This window comes from Anthonomus grandis, chromosome 5, assembly GCF_022605725.1.
Source record: "Anthonomus grandis grandis chromosome 5, icAntGran1.3, whole genome shotgun sequence".
Lineage (NCBI taxonomy): Eukaryota > Metazoa > Arthropoda > Insecta > Coleoptera > Curculionidae > Anthonomus > Anthonomus grandis.
In genome coordinates, this window is record NC_065550.1 from 1,601,531 (window position 1) to 1,623,377 (window position 21,847).

Genomic DNA, 21,847 nt, shown 5'->3' on the forward strand with positions numbered 1-21,847 from the left:
ACAAAACAGTTGTACTTATGATGTAAGTGAAGTTAGCAAATAGGAATTAGAAACACCGTTCCTCAAAAGTACCTCTGAAAGAAGCACTTTCAAGTAATACATCCTCAAGAAAAAGCAACAAAAAAGGAAACAAAACAAAAAAAAACCTTAGGTAAGAATATTTTTTCGATACATTTTGATAGAGAGAGCTTAAAAAAAATTAAAAAAAATACAATTTATTTATATTATATAAATAAGTAGTCAGGGAAGCACAGGAGAGGAAACACATCCAATATATATGAATATAAATAATATGATACACGTATATCTTGTTAAATGCGAAATGAAAATGTAAGTGTAGACTTGACCCAGTACAGCTACATGAATATGACACAACCTGGATGAAAATTGAAAAAAAAAATCCAATTGACATTCATCTCAATACATATTTAATTATTAGGCATCATACTGTGACTGCATAAGCAGATTTCTTATGTATTTCATAAACTTATAAAAAGAATAATCTTTAACAAAATGAGGTAAATTGTTCCACAAATGAACTGCAACGTAATTAAATGATTTTTAAAACGCTGCTGTTGTATGCTGAGGAATCCTAAAAATATTAAACCGTCTGGTATTATGGTTGTGTTCATGCACATTGAAAAGTTTTCTTAGATATGGTGGGTTTCCCGACTTTAAAATTCTGTATATAAAAGAGTACATGTGATATTTCCGTCTATTTGACATTGAAAGAATAAAATGATTATTAAGATATGGGGTAATATGACTTCTGTAGCAAATATTAAAGGAAAAACGCATATAGGAATTTTGCACTTTTTGAATAGAAGATGAAACTGCCGAAGTAATTGCGTTATTGTAAATTACATCACCATAATCAAACAATGATAATAAGTATTAAAAATTTGCACAAAAAATACTTGGTTTCACTCGGTAAGTGACGCCTTAGATTATTTAAATATTTTAACCCCATATAAGCAGTGGCAATTTTTTTGTTTATGTGGGCTGAAAAAGTATTATCAAAAATAATACATAAATTCTTTGCTTCATTAACCATCGGTACTACTGTATTGTCTATTTTAACCACAAGGTCTTAATAAACTTATTCTATGTTATTTCTATTGGATCCTAGAAATAAGAGACACAACTTTAAAGGGTTTTATTTTCAAGTTATGAGCCTTAGCATATATATGTACATTGTTTAAGTCGGAATTAAATTGTGTTTGTGAGTGTGGTAAGGAGTTTCATGAGAACGATGTATCAATCTGAGAATCGTTTGCGTATTGTTGTAGCTTTGAATAAGATATAATATTTTTCATATCAGCAACGTATAATGAGAATAATAAGGGTCCTTATAGAGATCCCTGAGGTACCCCAGTGGTAACAGGAATAAATTCAGAGACATATACTCATTCTATTCCCATTCGATTCCCACCCCTTATGCTCATTTCTCTGAAATGAGTATAAGGGGTGGGAATCAATCTCCACGCATTGAAACCTGCTGGTCAGGTAGGATCTTAGTAAAGCAATAGAAGTATTAGAAAAACCAAAGAAATTTAATCTAGCTAGCAGCATATCATGATTTAGAGTGTCAAATGCCTTACTAAAATCTAGCAAACACACGGTTGTTACTTGTTTTTGTTCTTCATAGTGCCTAATATTATTCATAAGATTTACCAGACAAGTAGTTGTACAAAAATGTTTTCTAAACCCGGATTGACATTCAGGTATAATATTATATATATTTAATTTGAAAATGCAGTAATTTGATTATACATGTGTCTTTCTAGAACCTTAGACAAAGTAGGGAAAATACTAATAGGGCGTAGATCTTTCACTAGTCTGGAAACTGATGTTCTAAGATACAAGAATTAAGAATATTGAGATGCGGTTTACTACAGAATGGAAAACAAGTAATAACATCTCTTATTGCTAATCCATCATGGCCTACTGAAGTAGTACTAATTGATGCTATAATATCTTTTAAAGGAGTCTCATCCATAAGATTAAAATTTAGTAAATTGGGGAAATTGAAAGCTTCATTCATTCGATTTATTAGAAGTAGCAAAGAAGTCTAGAGATATGTTGTAGTAATATCCTGAATGCTTGACAAAATTACACAAAAGATAGCGGGTTAAAAAGGGCGGGATTACTTTTCTGTACAAATGAATCTTTTTGTCAAGAGTAATGCATTTCTATGAGTTCACTCATCATCATCAGACTCTTACACTACTTAGCTACGATTTGTTTTCCATGTAAACATCGCCACCAATTTTAATCTAATATACAAGGGAAAATAAGTTGCAACTGGTGAGCCGTTTAAAACCAGTGAGGTCTAAGTCAATTTTTGTCACTTCTCTGATTTCCCATAGCATAATTCTTAATGCATTTTTCTACCTATTAAAAACGTTTGAAATATATTGGTCTATCAGAACGCACATATTATGTCGCTAGAGACTTAACCCTAAAGCGACAACGCGCTATTGCTGGAAGTCAAAGTGGTACAAGCGGGACTTTGATTATAGATACTCATATTCATACTCCATTGCTCATATAAAAGTAATAAAAAATCAAAAATCATTTATTGTCTTAGATACTAGAAACATAGCATAGACACGTCACGATCGCTATACAAAGTAATACATATGGTAAATGTATGGGTATTCCTTATTCAGGAACTTGTCAAAATATATGAACATACATATAATAAAAATAAAATAATATATAAAATAATAAACATTAAAAAGTTCTAACACTGGTAAAATTACACAAGTTAACACATATTTGGTATACAGTATACACTCTAACATTTTTATACTGAAGAGCAGTGCTTTAACTTTAGTTTTAAATTTTACTAGCGATTTTGCCAATTTTACTTCTGTAGGTAGTACAAATGAAAAAGATGGCTTTTAGAATATAAAGGAGATTTTTTATAAAATTTGTAAGCAATTTTATAGTATTTATTTAAGTACATGTGGCAGATTGATGAGAATCAAAATAAATCTGTAGTTTATCCTTTACATCTACAGAAATATTTTTACCAAATTCATCATTCATCATTATTTGTTAAAGTTTTTTCCGATGTTTTTATCTTATTTATTGTACTATTTCTAATTTGTTTATATATTAAGCTTGTTAAAAAGCTCCCAACTTGCTTTAGTTTTATTTTTAGCCGCATTTATTAATTCATTGCTCACCTCTATTTTTTCTCTCCTTATATTATGTCGAATTTTTCGTTTTGAAGTTTGTTGTATTTTGCATGAACGCTGACGTTATTCGTTTTTTTCTTAACTAATAAGGTTTGTTAGTTCTTCCCTTTGTTTTAGTAGTCCATCAGTGAAAATTATTTTGGACATTAATTTTCGTTTTTTGCCTTGTTTTAGTGGAAAAAATACATTAAAATAGCTCAGTAGTGTATCAAAGATAGAGTATATTAAGTTAGTTTGCTCAGCTTATCTCGTGCTAAGGCCTGGTAAAATAAAATAATTAGTTCTAGTGAGTCAGAAATCGAATCTTTTGGTGCAAGCAAAAGTGAATACAAAGGCAGTGTTTTAGATTTGTCAACAACAAACCTAAAAAGTAAAGCACGAAAACTACACAAAATAATAAATTTTTAGTTCAAATATTTTAGTTTATTATTTGTCTTATTTTGTAGTAATTTTTTTTGATACAATATTTTTATTAACATAAACGTGCAACAAATTATAATATGCTTATGAAACAAAGTGCTCTAAGGTTTAAAGAGTTTTTTTTAGAATTGTTCTGCTTTATTTTAGATGATGATAATGCTAGTGATGCCCGATAGGAATAAACAGACGCTTAGAAAGTCGAGGAGAAATTGTGCAGTAATTATACTAGTAATAAGTTAGTACCAGCAAAGTAGTTTACAATTTCTGATTGTAACTGTAAGAATAATTATTTAAATAAAATAAATAAAACCAAACGAAGAAAAGCGTTTTTAAAGTTTTTGTCGAATAGGAAACTTTCGAACTCAAGATGTGGGGTAGTAAAACAGCTGGCGCCACTAGTTCGTCGTTTTAGAATGAGTTTAGAATGTTTTAGAACGTTTAGAATTCTTCCATACATCTATTCAAGTTTGCAAACAGTTTTTTCTAAAGACGTACAAAAATCCAATAGTCGATTATTATGAGCTTTAAAACGGAGACGTACGTCATCTCCAGGTGAACCTTCGAGGCAAACATCCTCCAGTCAACAAAACGTCTGAGAAAAAATTTGAAACAGTTCGCAGACATATCAACAGTTTCCCTGCATATTAGCCTTGCTATACTAGGCCTCACAATCCAAATAAAAAATACCTGGACAATAATATAAACATACATGCCATGTTTAATCTTTACTAGAGAATTTGATATAAAGAAAATACTCCTGGGATGTCAGAAGCCATGTATTTAAAATTTTTTCCGATGACACTTTTAAAGCAAAACACATCACGGCAGATGAAGATGAAAAAAAAATGGAACACAAACTTCATTTACGAGAGGCAAAAAACGCAAGAAAACTCTTAAACTTTAATAATGCTACTTGTATTTTAAATAAGGAAAAAATCTATGGCTTTGACCTACAAACTGTACCTTCACTTCTCTTTCCAACACTGACTTGTTCAGTCGCTTACTACCAAAGATACATGTATGTGTTTAATCTTGGGATACACGAATCGCGTGAGGATAGAAATGCATTTATGTATGCCTGGAACGAAAGTGTCGCTTCTTGCGGTGCTCAGGAAGTTGGGTCTTGTGTGCGAAAACATATTTTAATTTATGCAAAAAATGCAAGTCCTTCTTATTGCCTATTCTGATGCCTGCCGATGCTCTAACAGAAAATTTAGGCATTGTTTCAGGTGCAAGCACCATAGATTTCTCAAACTTATGGTATTAGGTAGTATTTTGCTCAATGGTATTTTTGCTCAATGATAGGCATTTGGTTGTCAACTATATGCAAAAAATTGAGTAAAGGATGTGCCTGAAAATTGGTACTTTATTATTGGAAATTGCAAATCTCGAAAACGGTTGCAGTTATACCAGATCAGGAGAACTGATTTTGTTTTGCCTTAGAACATTGAATACACCAGATACACCAGAATAAACATTCGCTGCTTTGAATTGAGCGCAACATCTACACAGGGGGCATAGGGGATATTTTATGGATAAACATGCTTAGTATTCCATGTTTCCAGTGATTACTTAATTTTAAAAGAAGAAAATAAAGTGATTTAATAACCAAAACTATTTTGTACTATATTTACACTAAACAATAATAATAACTAATATTTTTAACTTAGACTCTTTAAATCACCAAATTTTCACACACAGCGGCAACGCTGTAGATTTTGCCCAGAAATATCCTCGCTATAAAGGTATTTGGCAACTGCGCTCGTTGTTTACTTTTGGATAGTGCACCTTTCGTACAGTATTAGTATTAAAATGATGTTTTGAGTGGTTTCGGTGCGTTTTTTTAATTAATACTAATACTAGAAGACTCCCTTTTTGCTGAAAAATGATAAAAAAATCTAAAGTGGGTCTCATATATTGAGAAAAAGGAAATTCGAATCGTTCCTTTTACAGGCGAGTTAGGTGTCAATAGTGTCATCTTTCTAGATATCCAAAAATATTATTTAAAGTATATTATTATAATCTAGCAAATTTATTGCTTATTCGGACCCGAAATGCCACAATATAAATGTATGCAAAAATAAAGGTAGTGTCTGGTGCATATCCAATAACCAAAATCGAGAACGCAGCATATATCGTTTGTCAGCAACATATTTATAGTCGGCGCCCATTATTATTTAATCAATATAATGCCCGTATCTCCTGAAATTCCAGTTTTAATAATTTTTTGTCTAGATATTAACAATGCATAACTAAATCGTTTTATAGTGGTATAAACCGCGACAAACTGAGGTTTTTTTGTAAAAATTAATCAAAAGATTTACTTCCAAAGGATTTGAATTTAACTTTTTTCTGTAATATATTATAAATAATATCTAGAAGATTTGAGCAAATCTCTACAAACGAACGATTTTTGATTAAAAATTATTGAGTTAGATGTAATTATTTAAAAATAGTTTTACAAATAACAAACAATGTAGTGAAAATATGCACTTCTTCAAAAAACTAATCTGTTTACAGCTCGTTTCCGATGAAATTTGAAACATTTAAAGATGTTTAGTCTTCAAGAATTGATTTTGTGTAACATTGGTAAATAATTTCGCTTGCTTATTGACGATTGTCACCGTTTCTTTGCTGGTTTTTCAACATTCTTTAAAATGGCTAAAACAAAAGATTTATCGGTAGAAACAAAAGGTATTAACATTGGACTTCATAAGGCTGGAAAGACTAACCGTCAAATTTCGACGGATTTGGGAATTCCAAGGCGGACTGTCGATTATAACGTTAGGAAATTCACCAGAAAAGGGACTATTAGCAACAAACCTCGATCGGGAAGGCCAAAGGCAACAAGTATAAAGAAGGATTTAAATATTATAATTACAAGCAAATGAAATAGACTTACCGCCCATGAAATCACAGCAAAAATCATCAAGGAGCGTAAAAAAGCGGTCAGTGTTTCGACAGTAAAACGGCGACTTTATAATGCTGGTCTTAAAGGACGTTTAGCTGTATCAAAACCGCTACTGAAGGATGTTAATAAGAAGAAAAGACTTGAGTGGGCTCAATCACAAAAAGAATTGACCATTGATGACTGGAAGAAAGTTCTCTGGAGTGACGAGTCGAAATTCGAGATTTTTTGAATGAAGAGGCGAGTTTTTGTTGGTCGCTGAGAACTGTACGGTGGCCTCAGTTAAACACGGTGGTGGTGCGGTAATGGTGTGGGGTTGTTTCGGAGGATCTGCAGTGGGCGATCTAATTAGAATAAAGGGAATTCTTCGAAAAGAGTGTTACACAACAATTTTAAATGACAATGGACTTCCTTCTGGTACTCGAATAATTGGGGAAAACTTCATCTTTCAACATGAAAATGACCCCAAGCATACGTCGAAATTGTGCAAGCAATATTTAGGTCAATTACAAAAGCAACATCTTTTGAAAGTTATGGTATGGCCCCCACAATCACCGGATCTCAATCCTATCGAATTACTGTGGGATGAACTGGATAGACAAGTGCGAAAGTCATGCCCCACATCAAAAGAAGACTTGTGGAGGATCATTCAAGAAGAGTGGCATAAGATACCTCAGGAAACTTTGGACAAATTAATTAGAAAACTACCGAAACTCTGTGAAGCTGTTATTAAAAATCGAGGCGGACAAGTAGATGAATCCAAAATTTGATTTTCTTAAATTTAATTAATTAAAAAATGTATTGTTTATGTTCATTTTGTTATAAATAAACAGTTTCATAAGAATAACTGAGGGGTTTTATATTTTTAGTTATAACTTTAAAACAGTGATAAGTTATAAAACTTTTCCTTATAGGCGTTAGATGGTACATAGCCCTTTATATTTTTTAACATCTGACAATTCAATAATTCTTTACCAGTTTGTAGAGGTTTGCAACTATCTCAAATGCGATGTTTATTATGGAAAAAAGATTAATTCAAATCCTTCTTTATTTCTTTAACATTCAAGTTTTTCAGTAATTTTCAGAAAAAAACTTTGGTTTGTTGAGGTTTATAACCACTATAAATCGATTTAGTTATTGACTGTTAATACTTGGACCAACAAATATTACAATTCCTTGAGAATTTCTGGAAATACGGGCATTATATCGAATAAATACCAGCGGGAGCGGACTATAAATAGGTTGTTGGAAAAATGACATATGCTGCGTTCTAGATTTTTGGTTGCTGGATATCCATCGGGCGCTAACTTCACAGATATGAAAAATCATCTAGAAAAACAACACAAAGTGGCAACATCGGTTACGTGCATTGTAAACATAGAGGTACTCTACGTTGCCAAGTTGTTTTTGTTTCATTAACTTTTTGGTCAGGAATCTTTTTTATTCTGAAAAATTTATTGATTACTCTCAAAATATATATTATTAATCAGCAAATAAACAAAACTTCTAAAGAGTAAATTTTTTACCTGTTACAAAGTATAACACATTAAAAAAATATGTAGTGGATAAAGAAAATCATATATTGAATGAAAAATTGTAAAGTCGATTTGACATCATTGTCCGAGAGATGGTGAACTCAAACAACCTCGCCTATGAATTGCAGTTAGGCTTATGCTACGCATTAAATGTTCTAAGGAAAAGGCAGTAAGACGCCGAAAAATGAATTATAATGATGAGCAAATATTGTGTCTAGGAATACAATGGCTTTATTTTAAAAAGTCACAGCCATATAAAGTTTTATTAAGGAAGGAAATTATAAGGAAACATTAATCCAAAGTATGCCTTTTAAAATAAAGCATACTTTCTGGTTAAAAAGGTCGAGTGACAGGATTCAAGAATATTTAGCTACCCATTCTTAACGAATCTTTACTGTGTAATGCCAATAAAAAAATATGGAGGAGTTGTATCAGTTTATATCTAAGCCAGTATCCCAAGACTTCTTTAAAAACCTTAAAACATCAAATGCCAAAGACGACAAAAATGATTGCATCATCTACTTTAAGTCAATTAGGCATGATAATAATTTATATTTTATATGTAGGGAGAACCAAATTAGCTATTTTTGATTTATTGATCCATGCCTTATTTAGGGCTCTTTTATTAATGTGTGTCGGGGCTATTATTCATAAATTAGGTAATCATCAAGATATTCGATTTACGGGCGGTATTGCATATTTTATACCGTTAACTAGTGTTTGCATAAATATTTCCAATTTAGCCTTATGTGGTTCCATCTTCCATTTTTATCTCGAATTTATTATAAGGAATAAATTGGTTTATCTGTAGGGTTTTCTGGTATTTTTGTGTATAATGTTTTTTTTCAGAAGAATTAACTGTTTCTTATTCAGTTCGGCTATCTTATTATTTATTTTGATCAGACTTAAATTTACTTACTTTAAGCAGTCTTAGAGATAATAATGGAAAAATTATATTATTATATAAAGGGAACAGGCGGTTTAGTATTTTTTTTGTACTTTTTAAGAGTAGGATTCTTTTTCTGGGCTATTATTTGAAAACTTGCTTTACCATTTTAAATAAAATTGGGCACAGTTTTTAAATTTTAATTAGAATTTTTTTAGGGTATAAAGTGTCATGGATATTTTTTTGTAGGTCATATAACAAAGTTTAGAAAAAATAAACAAATGTATTAAAAATTAATTTAAACGAGATAAATGAAAAGTGTTAACGAAGTGAAAGTCAAAATGTTTTAATTCAAAAAAATTCACCAAAAACTGCACCAATCGCATGATAACAATTTATATCTTCTTCTATAAGAAAATTTAAGTGATTCGTCTATTAATATAATCTAAATGTTAAACTTGTAGTATTTGGACTGAAGATTTACGAAATATACGTTAACTCTGGGTGTAATCATTTACATTTTTTGTCTTAGACCACTCTGGTTTTCAACAGCTCAAGGAATAAAATGCCAGACAAAAAATATATTGAAAAATAAAAATGGCAAATATCTTGAAGAATTTATTTCCACCGGGATTAACTGTATAGCAAAGCTTCCTGGAGTAGAAAATATTATCAGATTCCTAAGAAAAATATAAGAATTACTTGCTTCGAAGGATGACTTAGATAAATTAAAAAATGTTGCTTGGATTAATTTTTACACCTAAAAATAGCCCTAAGGCCCTGGAAACGGTAAAATAACTTTAACTCCGAGCAGAAGCTAAAAAAATAACAATTCAGTTTCAAAAACAATTAACATTAACTTGTACGAATGTTTGTTGTTGATAAGTACATGTATTATTTTTCATTATTTCTAAAGCGTATTTGGGTGCTGTTTGGGTGGCTTTTATTTCAGTATAATTAAAAGATGACTTATTTATTTAAATTAACTCCTGGCAATGAAAAAGGCCAATTAAATAAAATAAAATGCAAAACTATTAAAAAATAAATTTGCTGCAAACCTATGTATTAAAAAAAAATAACTTACAATTAACAGCACTGTAAATTGGCAAAATAGTCTTCAAAGTAGGTCCGATAAATACACGTGCTTTACACTCTCGCGACGCACCTCGACACGACAACACGGAAGAAAGCAGAGAAATGAAGAATTGGCTCGATTCGTTTCTTTCACTCTTCCTTGACCTCGACTTGGTTGTTCACTCCGCTTTGGCTGAAAATAAGAGTTGAAATTGTTAGTTTAATCATTAAATATATATACGTTAATGGGTGTTTGTTGATGATGACGGAGATGTTGCGTATGCGTCCTGAATAATTTTTTTTGTTTTTTAGGTCTCATTTGCATAGTTTGTTTGCACTTTTTCTTTTGCGGTACGTGGATATAACCAATTATAGTTTCTTAGTACCTTCTCGATAACATTTTTTTAATAATTCTACGAATTAAGAAAATAACTCAGTTTTATGATTATTTTGTAACAGGGTAGACCACCCAGTTATTGGCACCTTAAGGACTTCTCAGGTTTCATATATCCACTAGTTTTCAGAAAATTGATATTATAGTCAGCTTGTGACTAGTTTATGCTCTTTGATGATTCTACTTTGTTCTCAAATGAAATTTTTTTTTTTAAATTATAATAGCAAAATAATAAAAAGTAAAAAAAGTTTAGAGCTTAATTGTTGGCACGCTTTCTTAGTCATTGGAACTCGAAATTATCCCAGTTATTGGCACATTGTCCAGTACGCACCTCAAATATTAATGACTAAAAATTTTGTAATATTATTAATATAATATCGGTTTGTTAAAAAAACAACAATTGATCTTGATTATAACATGTAATAGCACTAAAAGTAATATCAAAATAATATTGTTTATAAATAAAACGAGCTAATATTCAAAGGTTTACAAACGAATAGTTAAACTTAAAAGTAGGATTAATACTATAATGTCTATAATAAAAATATTTACAAAAAGCAGCCTAAGACATAGACAAACAAGAGGCACAAAGAAAATCTTTTTTATATAGACCTTTCTTTTCCAAACATTCTACATGATATATTCTCGTACCATTTTTACACCTAAGTTCTGATTTCGACCTGTTTATATTTTTCACGCAAACATGGCAAACTTTATTTTGTAACAAATTCTCCATTGATGAAGTGGATGCCGTCAAAGGTGTGCAGAGGGAAAGACGCTTTTTTGGCGGAGAACTGAAAATTTTTCTAACATGGCTTTGATGATCATCCTTCCTTGCAGTTAGAGTCTTGCCTTTGTTTTCCTTTTCTGTCTTTTTTGCAGGCTATCGCTTGAGTCTCTCATCTTTTCTTTGATTCTTCTGCTCTTCCTCTTCCCTCTGAAACTGTTCTTTTTCCTCAACAATCTTTTTGAAACCCGACGACGAAATAACATAAGGCATTTTGGTTACTGCTCTTTTGCCCTTCCTCTAAGGTGTTTGTGGTTTAGGTAAAAATAATTCTATGGACGACAAATTATTAACTGGTGTCAGAATTTCGCTATCAGTATTCATCTTTTCATTGGCGTTATTCTTCTGCTTTTCTTCTATATTTGTGTCAATTACCTCAATAACTTTGAGTCAATGGTGGACTGTGCTTTATTTAGGTCTGAAAGTCTTAGGTTATAATAATTTTCCCCTTCTAAAACAATAGACATATTTGCTATTTCCTCTTCTGTATATAATTTGTTTCAAAATCGCTTTCTGCCATTTGCCTAAAGGATGTTGAAAAAAGATCTTCTTCACTTATTAAGGTAGTTAAATAATCTTTTTAAGGCTGCAAAATTCTCATCGTCCGATGTCCCACCTGTCTCAGTTCCATAAATCACCTATTAGCTTTTTGAACAAAGTCAAACTTATTTGTTTTTCTGATTGGCCTTCACTAATATTTGCTTCTGGTTCTCCTACACTATCAATAATATGGGTATTTTTCCCTAGGCACTTGGTATAGTCTATTGCATTGGAGTCCCAAGGAAATAATCCACATGCTTTAAAGCCGTTTGATATAGTTGTTGCATCAAGTTTTTCCACTGCTGTGTACAAAATAGGTGCCAAATCTTCCTTTCGTAGTTTCATAAATGGATGATTTATTCTCCAGTGCAAAACCCCATAGCGCCAAAGATTTTTTAAGGATCTGGAACTGGAAAAATGGGCGGGTTGAAGAATTCGAGTGTAGTTGGGATATAGGGCTATTAGGACTATCTCCAGCTAAGAGCATAAAGTACTTACTTGGTATGTGATATGTGTTTTGTGTCCATCAACAAATACTATTACTGGAAACACAACTCCAGATTTGATAAGGCTGGGATACAAGACAAATTCAAGGTAAAATAAAAAAGTTTCGGATTTCATCCAGCCATTATTAGTTAACGCATATGTCCATTCTTCTGGAACACTGTCCTTCACCGATTGTGGAAGTCTCTTGTTTGGGAAGATGATCATCGGCGGTGTTATTGTACCGATGCTGAGAAGGTGAACATCACAGTGAGATTCTATTTCGCATCTCCCATATCTACTTCGCAAACGTTCTTGGAGCCTTTTAGAGCAACGACTTGTCGAAGTTTTGGCACATAATAAAAGTTTCTTTCATCGCCAGTAAAAATTCTGCTGGGATCCTTCATCATGTCAAATAGGTCCTTCTGTGAACCACTTTTTAATGTGGCTTTTCGCTACATTTGCCAAAGCTGAAGTAACCGCCTCTGCAGTTGAACCATTTATCGCCTGGTAAATTATTTTTGAATGGTGTTTTTCTATCAGTTTGATTTAGAAATGTATGAACAGATGTTTAAATGTCAATTTTACGCCTTGGGAAACCTTTGCACTGACTATCAATGATCCATTCTCTTAAATGAATCTCCTCACCCTCTGTCAAATATGTAGACAGACCTTTTTTTATTTTTTTGAATTTTTTACATCTGAACTGTAGGGTTGCCCTTGGAATCCCATACTTTCGAGATGTTGCCTTTTTTTATTCTCCTGATCGAATTTCTTCAAGAGATTTTTGAACAATTTCCTCGCTATATCTGGTGGAGCCATTGGGGCGATTCTGTTTTCGTTTTGGAGCCATCTTAAAAAATAAAGGAACCTTTAAAACCTCTATACTTAGGTATGTGGGTTTTTTCTTGATGAAACACCCTATATTTTATATACTATATTTTTTTAATTATAAATACCGCAGATGTAATATGGAACAAGTTCCCTTGTTACATCTGTATAGATACATAAAATTTTAGGAATTTTTTTTTGTGGGTATAACAAATACCATTATTTTATTCATGATTTTTTTTAAAATGTAAATAAAACCCTGTATGAAAATACAGTCAAATAATTCTTGGTTTAAAAAATATACAGGGTGTTTAATTATTGATAGTCTATAATACAGGGAGTATTTGATTTTGAGAATAAAAGTTAATAGGAACATATATCGTAAGCCTTAAATTTAAAAAATAATGTTTAAAAAATTTTAAAAATGATACCTGGTAAATTTAACAAAAAAAAATTTTAAGTTTTAAGACAAAATAGGGTACCAATGATTGAGAGAACATTATTAGCAGCAATAATCAAATAATTGGCATAGGTGCCAACCACTAGCAATATAACATTTTTCTCTGCCTATCATTGGCACCCTACAAATTTTAATTTATATTGAAAAATATGTATTTTTTTAAACGAAAAATCATTTTAAAGATAGGTAACAATATCACCAACAAGAAAAATAACTATTTGATTAAGAAGTCATAAAGTTTTCACATTAGTCATGAGTACCGAACCGTTAACAAAATCATAAATTCCTACTTTGTTTAAGTTTCACGCACGACACGTCAAATTCGATTCGCAATTCTACTTAAACAAGGCGACTTTTTTTTGCTTATATGCCGCTTCTCCGACGTCTAATCCGCTCTCGTGATTGGTCACTTTTTGCATCTTAGAAAAGTACTTAAAAAAAAGACCTCACATCAGAATGAGTTGAAAATTGGTCAAAGTGTTTCTTATTCGATTCCGCTCAGATCCACTATTTTGTTTGGCGATCCGTTATAATTTACATTTTGTGATTTGCTATTATTGGCTTCCCTCGTCAGCTGTTCAGGCTGGCTTGAATCTTGGTCGGGCGTTCACGTCGTTGCCAGTTTTACTGATGGTATTTTATTTACAGTTTATTAAATTTTAAGATAACCAGATCGAATATCACAAAACAAAATAGTGAATCTGTGCCGAATATATGCGAGAATCTGTGTGCCGAATTTCAGGCAAATCTGATAAAAAATTCTTTTAAATTGTACTTTTTTCCGATTTCCTTGCTTGATTTTATTGATTTTTCGAATAAAACTGTATTTAAAGTATGTTCAAGCAGTTTTTAAAGGATGGCGCCGCATGCAGATCCGAACAAAGTCAGGTTAGTTTGCTTTGTTTTGTTTATTTTAGATCTTATCCAATTGCAATTTCTAAACTTTGCTAAAATGTCAATGTTATTTTATTATAAAACCTATCCAATTGGGCAAAAATTGTGGGTTGCAACACTAATTGTGAATTTTCATGGAAAATATAGATTAACACTTGTTTATTTAGCAAATTTCGAAATTTGTTATTTGTGAGAAACTGGTGCAAGAATCAAAGTATCTGGAGAAAAATACAAAACAAATATGTGTGAACTTTAATGATGTTATTGATAGTGTCTTCTTCATGCCATACCAAGCAAAATTTTGACTTGAGCAAGTTCAGATAGGTTAATCTCTGAGAGTATTATTATGAAAATGTAGTGTAGTATAAGTAAGTGTAAAACATGTGTATGAGTAAATTAATAATAAACTGTATATTTCTTTAATATTAGTATTACTAATTAGTATTACAAGCCTAAGTTGCTTATTCTTCTCAGTAACTTGTTTATTTGTAATTAATTAGGAGGGTTATATAATGTGAAATAATTTTGAAAATTGGTAAATAGAGATTATTTATTTAGTACCCTTGTTCTTTTAATCACTACTTAATTTACAATTACATGCCCATTTTTAAAAAGCAAGGGTTCATTACATACATGTATATGTTAGTATTAAACAAAAAAATGTAACTATCAAATTAGTTAGACACATAAATTAGAACTTTTAAATAGCTTAGTTCATATTTTTGATAATCAAATATAATTTTTTTTGAGATTCATATTCCTTTTCTCATTAAGACTAGAAACTAAGCTCGAGAAGCCAAAGAACAAAAACACTATATCAAAAGATAATAAATAGTTATCGGTAAAGCTAGTAATTGCCAAATATTTTTTAAAAATTTAAAAATTTAGTGCCATTACAATTAAGGTATTTTTAATTACACTGTGGACATGCACCTCTATATATTGGCCAATTATTCTCTTTTATAATTAAAATTTTAAAATTAGTTTTACTTTGGTCTTGCCTTGTTTTAACCTTTTGGTTCTCAAAATATACTCTATTAGCATGAAATTAACATTCGAAGCATTATTTTTCAAGCGCATACAGGTACTGCATACCTAGGTACTAATATTTATATAGCTTTTCTATTTTGTTAAAATTCGATGTAAATTACTTTATATTTCTGTTTAAATATTAAATAAATAAATAAATGTTATTTGTCAAAATGTGGTTTTTTCATAATTTTAGTAATAATAGTTTCCCTCAATTTTTCTTATATTACATTTGAAATACTTGTATAAAATATGTTTATGCGCACATTAGTTATTAGGACATTAAAAGATATGAAAGGAATAAAGGCAACACTTATTAATACCTTCATTGCTTTAGCCAAACAAATGAAGACCAAAGGGCAAGACCAAAGTAAAACTAATTTAAAACCTATCAGGTATGGAGATTTCTTATCTAAATGCCCATTTTTAAACATACATATATTTAATTGTAACAGCTGTATTTTTGGAGTTTAATTATTTTTTTCAAATGATACCCTTATAGGAACAATTCCTTTTTTTTTAATCATTTAAAAATATCTTAAATGGACAGAAGAACACAGAAAGAAATTAATTTAGTCAGTAACAAGGAAATTCCTCTATATTTTCTTATTATTTGTGATACTCTTATAGAGTACCTTTTATGCAATGATGACTTATTTATTTTTAATTTTAATGATTTCTAAAAAACAGAATGAAGACTTAAAATTCATTGTCAGAAGCTGTTTTTTTACCTCTTTTTTTGGCAACTTTTTTCCTGTTTAAATATTTTAAATCTAATTAATCATATTTCAAAATAATCAAACAAAAATGTAATCATATTTAATTCAGTCAATCATAAACAAAATTAAAACTTTTAATAAAAAATTACCAATAAATAAATGTTTTATTAACTAGGAAGCCAACTTCTATTCTTTATTTGTTTGAAATCAATTTAAGCTTTACAAAAAAGTCTTATATATTATATAGAAAAAAAAGTTAAAAAAAAATAAATTATAAGAAAAACAATTTTAATTTTTTTGGGAGTAAAACGATGTTGGATTTAAAATAAACCCTGAAAAGATTGAGAATTGATAAAAATATTTCAGTTTTAAATTTCCACAAGTAATTTCTAATTTTTCGTTGTGATTTATGGTTTAATTCCGATTATGAATTTTTCAATGGTAAGGTTTTTATATAAAAAAAATCATATATACATATGATAAATAAATATATATATATATATGTCGGAGAGTCATTTTTTTTTCAGAATTATTTTCTAAAATCTTAAATGTGATACCTTATTTTAAAGGTAATTGAATTCTCTTTTAACGCATGTTTTTTTTGAATTGTATGCATTAATTAAGAAAAAAAGGAAAAAAAGAATAATTAAAAAACGATTTCTCTTTATTAAACGATTCATTGCTTCTTGAAAAGATATTAAAACTCGTTCATTTTTTTTATCAGAGAAGTTTTTTGTGCTTTATTTTAAAAATAAATTAAGACAATTTCCTTGGAAACTGTAAATAGCCAATGGCCAAAGCTATATGACAAATTATAACATTGTTTAATTGCATGCAGACCATGTCATAGGTACATCTACAAAAAAAGCAATGGCTTGCAAAAAGACCGCATTGTTTTTTGTATGATATGGTATATTTTTTGCAACACGATAAATTTACTAGTTTATTATTAGGTGCTTATTTGTAATATTCGAGAATTTTTTTTTTGTATTACTGTTGAAGCGATCTCAAATTAAATTATGTAGGAAAGGTACCTACGAAGCTAAGCACGATTATCATGTAGGTTAAAAAAAGGGACCATGAAAAAGTGTGACTTTCTTTTAAAAGACGTAGTATTTTAAAATTTTTTTTTAAACCTGTAGAAAGTAAAAGTAAAGTATTTAAAAAAATTATGAATTTTTCCGTAAATATTCGAAAATTAAATTAAAATCTTTAAATTTTATTTTGATAAGTATCAAATGACGCAACTTTGATATGACCTAACTGAACCTCTAACTTTTGAGTCTTAAAATCACAGCACTATACGAATATTTTCTTCAACATTTTGTAGTAAAATTATCGCAGCGACTCCAATAAAATAACAGCCATTCAAATAAAACTATAACAAGGTTTTGTTATTTTATACTGATAAGTCGGAAAATAAATGAAACTTCGTAGGGTCAAATAATCCCCATGAATAGATGTGTAATTTATTGTGTGTTTAATTATTTTGTTCTACGGCTTTAAATAATATCAGAAAAAAGCGAATGAAAAAAACATATAAAAAAGAGAAACGTTTTTGGCTCAATTGTGTTAAATAAAAATAGTAAGAAATATATTACTTTTATTAAATAAAATTGTTATTGCTGTTGTACTGATTTCCTGATTTCTGTCACCAAAAATAAGCTTAACATAAGATGAGGAAAGACAAATAGATGTGTACTCTTTTTATGAATGGAAAACACCAAAATATTCCTAATTTTAGAAAGTATTCACAATTTAATCATATCTGTCCTGATTCCACCCTGTATAGAACATATAAACCTTTCACAATTTTTGGGTTCAACAAATCAATATTCAAATATTTTTCTTATTGACTACTAATACAAAAACAAAAATATTTTAATTTTTCAAACAGCTTATAGTCTATTTATACCCAACTTGAGTCTATTGAGTGCCAACGATTGGGTGTTACCTATAAAATATATTTTTTCTCATTTTGATTCCGATAAAGGATTGTTTGTTTATATTAGTTACAAGAAATAACTCTTTAAAAATATCGGATAAAGATTATCGGGGAAAAAAAAGCAAACAAACTGCCGATAGTTCCACGGCAATGCTAATTATAGCCTCTTGATATTCTAAGGGTGTTATGTTATTACTATTAGTTTTTTAGAAACTCTGATAAAAACGTTTTTGTCCGGGTTACTCCATTGTGGAAATCGTCCACATTATTCTTAAACAGCAGCTGTAGTATTCCTATTACAAAAGCCGCATACAAAAACCATATAAAACCGTACAAACTCGTAAATAAACGCGACAAACACATTGACACTGACACCAACAGATATCACAACAACAAACCGAACCAAACAATCAAAAATAAAAAAAAAATATATTTAAAAATTTATTTACACTTTAATTTAAAAACAAATGAGCTTTTTTAATGATTTTTGCGTGTACAACACTCACTTGGAATTTGGTATGTTCCTCCCGACTCACCCGGTATATGTAATATGTTTTCCTATGAATAAAATTTAAATTATAAAATAAATTGTTGAAGAGTTTAATATTTATTGCAAGTTTACTGTAAAAATTGCAATACATATATTTTTTCTTAATACTAAATATGCATACAATATCTTTTTCCTAGAGAGAGTAGGACGTGCCCTTTACGGTAAAAAGGGGCCAAAACACATAAATCATGTGAAACATAACCTATTTCCTATTTTTTATGTATGCATTTATGTATTTATGTATTAAATACCTAGTTTATATAAAAGTTTCACAGTGACCCTTCTTTCCAGTGAAAACTTTTCCTATCAACTTTCTTATTTATTCCTTTTTTTAGATCATTTGCATTTAATTTTTTGTTTGAAAACGTGTGACGTGAGATAAGATTTATTTTCCATTAACTGTAATTTGTAGATTAGATTTAGGACTTTTGTAGCGTTTTTAATATTGTAAGTTGCTTATTAAAATAATAAGCTTTAAATTGTTAACATCTAATAATTCTTTCAGTATAAAATAAATAAAAAACCAAATTTTAGCCTAACAACACAAATATACATATAAGAAACATTACTATATTACTGCAGGCATAAAGTTTTCCAATAAGACATCTTATTTCGATTTTCGAAGAAAAATTCAATTTTTTAAGTTTAATAAACATATATTTAAGGCAGGTATGTGGTTAATAACATCAGCCAAATGACCACCACGACCATGTCTACAGGACCATATCCTTTTCATGAAATTTTCCAGAACCAAATCGCAAATTGGCAGCCTTATATCCATGATAGCCTCACGAATTATATCTTTAAGGTCTTGAATTGTGCTGTTGGCAAGATCTCCTTCACGTGACCTCAAAGGAAGAAGTCGCAAGGAGTTAAATCACAAGATCTTGGTGGCCAATTGTGATCATCTCTTTCAGATAACACGGTCCGACAACTTTTCCCGTAAAAGAACAATGGTTTCGTTACTTCATAACTTCATCATTAATCTCGATAGCGCAGTCCATTCACCGTAACTGTTACTCCGGCCTCATTTTCGAAAAAATGAGGTCAAATGACCGCGCCGGACTATAAATCGTATCCAACAGTCACACGTTGAGGATAGAGAGGTTTTTCAACAATAACTCTTGGATTTTCCGATCTTCAGATGTGACAATTTTGCTTGTTGTCGACGCCACTGAGGTGGAAATGGGCCTCATCAGTAATAAATGATTTTTCAATGGAATTTCGGATCATTTTCATGTATTTCAAGGACTTAACCAGCAAAGACTTGACGTTGTTGACGATCGGCCGGTTTGAGTTCTTGCGTTAACTGAACTTTATAAGCATTCAAACTTCACCTAACGTTTGTGGTATTGTGACGTTTATAAAATGCCTAATTTCAAAGAATGACGAGGAATAGACACATTTGGGTTTTCTTAAAAACTTTCAGCTATTGTAGCAATATTCTTGGTTGTTTTTTAGAGCGACGTGAACGGTTTTTACTCTTCACATCACTAAGTTGTTCCAACAGCTCGAATTTTGCCACCAATTTCTGCATTGCGCTCCAACAAGGTGGTTTACAACGACCCAAAAATATTTAACGAAACGAGCTTTACGAACCGTCTCTGCCAAATTTGCGCCATTTTTATAGTGAAAAATATGCCTTGTTGAAGCATGTATTGTTCCATTTTTATAAATCGGCGTAGTTTTTAGTTGTCAAATGTCGAAAAGTGACAGCTGAAAAAGTGACATCTGCCGTAATAGCGGGCTATTTAATATAACACCTCTTGTTGAAAAACCCTATTCATTACAACAAAGCTGAAGCGGTTTTCTTCCGTGATTTATGGCTTTTGATCACGTTTACCATGGACACTTAATTCATAATCCCAGACAGTGAATGATCATGCTATCTTCTTTTTTGCATTTAGTGGGTTAATATATGCTTTTTCTCAATTTAGGGTAAAAACACACGAGGCTGTATGCAAGCGGTTTGCGCCGCGACGGCGGCCGGTGGACCGCCGCTCGACTTCAAACACACGCGACGGCTTTCGCAACTACGAACGGCACGAAAAATTACAAGATCAGTCTGATGTTGCCAAGCTTTGCGTACAGTTCACAGTTTTTTATTTATCGTGAGCAAAATGGACTCCGACAGTGAAGATGATTTTTTATTTTTGTTGGCGGCATCGGCACTGGCATTACCCAAAAAACCAAAAAAAAAATAGAACGAAACGTAAGCTATGGATACATCCCATAGATATGGAAAGAAACAAAAAGGGATATTTCAATACCATCTATAAGAAGATTTGTGAAGATCCGGAAATTTTTTTTAATTTCACCAGAATGTCAAAGGAATCATACCAGGAGTTACTTTTATTGATACAAGAGCCATGTACAAAAGCTAATACCATTATGAGAGATAGCATATCAGTGGAAGAAAAGCTTTTGATAACTTTAAGGTAGGTGAAAAATTTATAACTATTTCTACAATTTTTGTCTTTATTAAATTATTGGTTGTACCCCGTTTGCCTGCCTAATGAGGATTTAGTTATCTACTCTACATCTAGTCGAAATAGTATTAACTCAATGGAAGTCTTAAAAAAACGCCTAAAAATTAACTAGATATAGATATAATATATTTAAACACAAACAAAAAATTAAACACAAACAAAAAAAAATAAATTAAACTTATATGCCTATAAACTCATATGCTCTGAACCATCAAGAGAATATGGTGAGAATTGGGATATGGGTGGCGGAACTCGTTGTAGCCCAGAAGGCCCTGGCTGATTCTGAAGGTGTGGTGTTGAAGTTGGTTGATGTTGTTGTGGTAGTGAATTCTGTGGAGGCAATGAATGTGTATACCATGATGGTGGTTCAACGTGGGGTTGGAAGTGACTAGGTGGTTCGGAGAATGTAGTAGCATGATGTTGGTGTAGAGGTGGACAAATATGCCTATTTAATAAAGCCATTAATTCCATTCTGACCAACAACTTGTTATCAACTGGATTTTTTTTTAAAAATGGCAACAACGACAACAAAAAATGCTTGTCATCATCCACACTTTCTTTTTCTTTTATCAGTTTTCCTTTTTGAATATCGGTGTGTGTTTGAAGAGCTTCACACAAAACTGTTTCTACCGAGTAATTTTTTTTCTTCTTAATGCGCCCTTCACCATGATGCTGTTGCTACTGCCTTTTTCGGGAT

At 30.8% G+C, this 21,847-nt stretch overlaps 1 protein-coding gene across 2 annotated transcripts in view; it reads right to left on the bottom strand.

The window, feature by feature from the left end:
- The window catches only part of LOC126736545 (uncharacterized), a 78,520-nt gene that overhangs the window by 32,508 nt on the left and 24,165 nt on the right, over window positions 1-21,847 (bottom strand). For both annotated transcript variants that reach the window (XM_050440949.1, XM_050440948.1), the window contains exon 2: window positions 10,040-10,222. The gene's annotated coding sequence lies outside the window, so the exon portion shown is untranslated. The remainder of the gene's footprint in view (window positions 1-10,039; window positions 10,223-21,847) is intronic.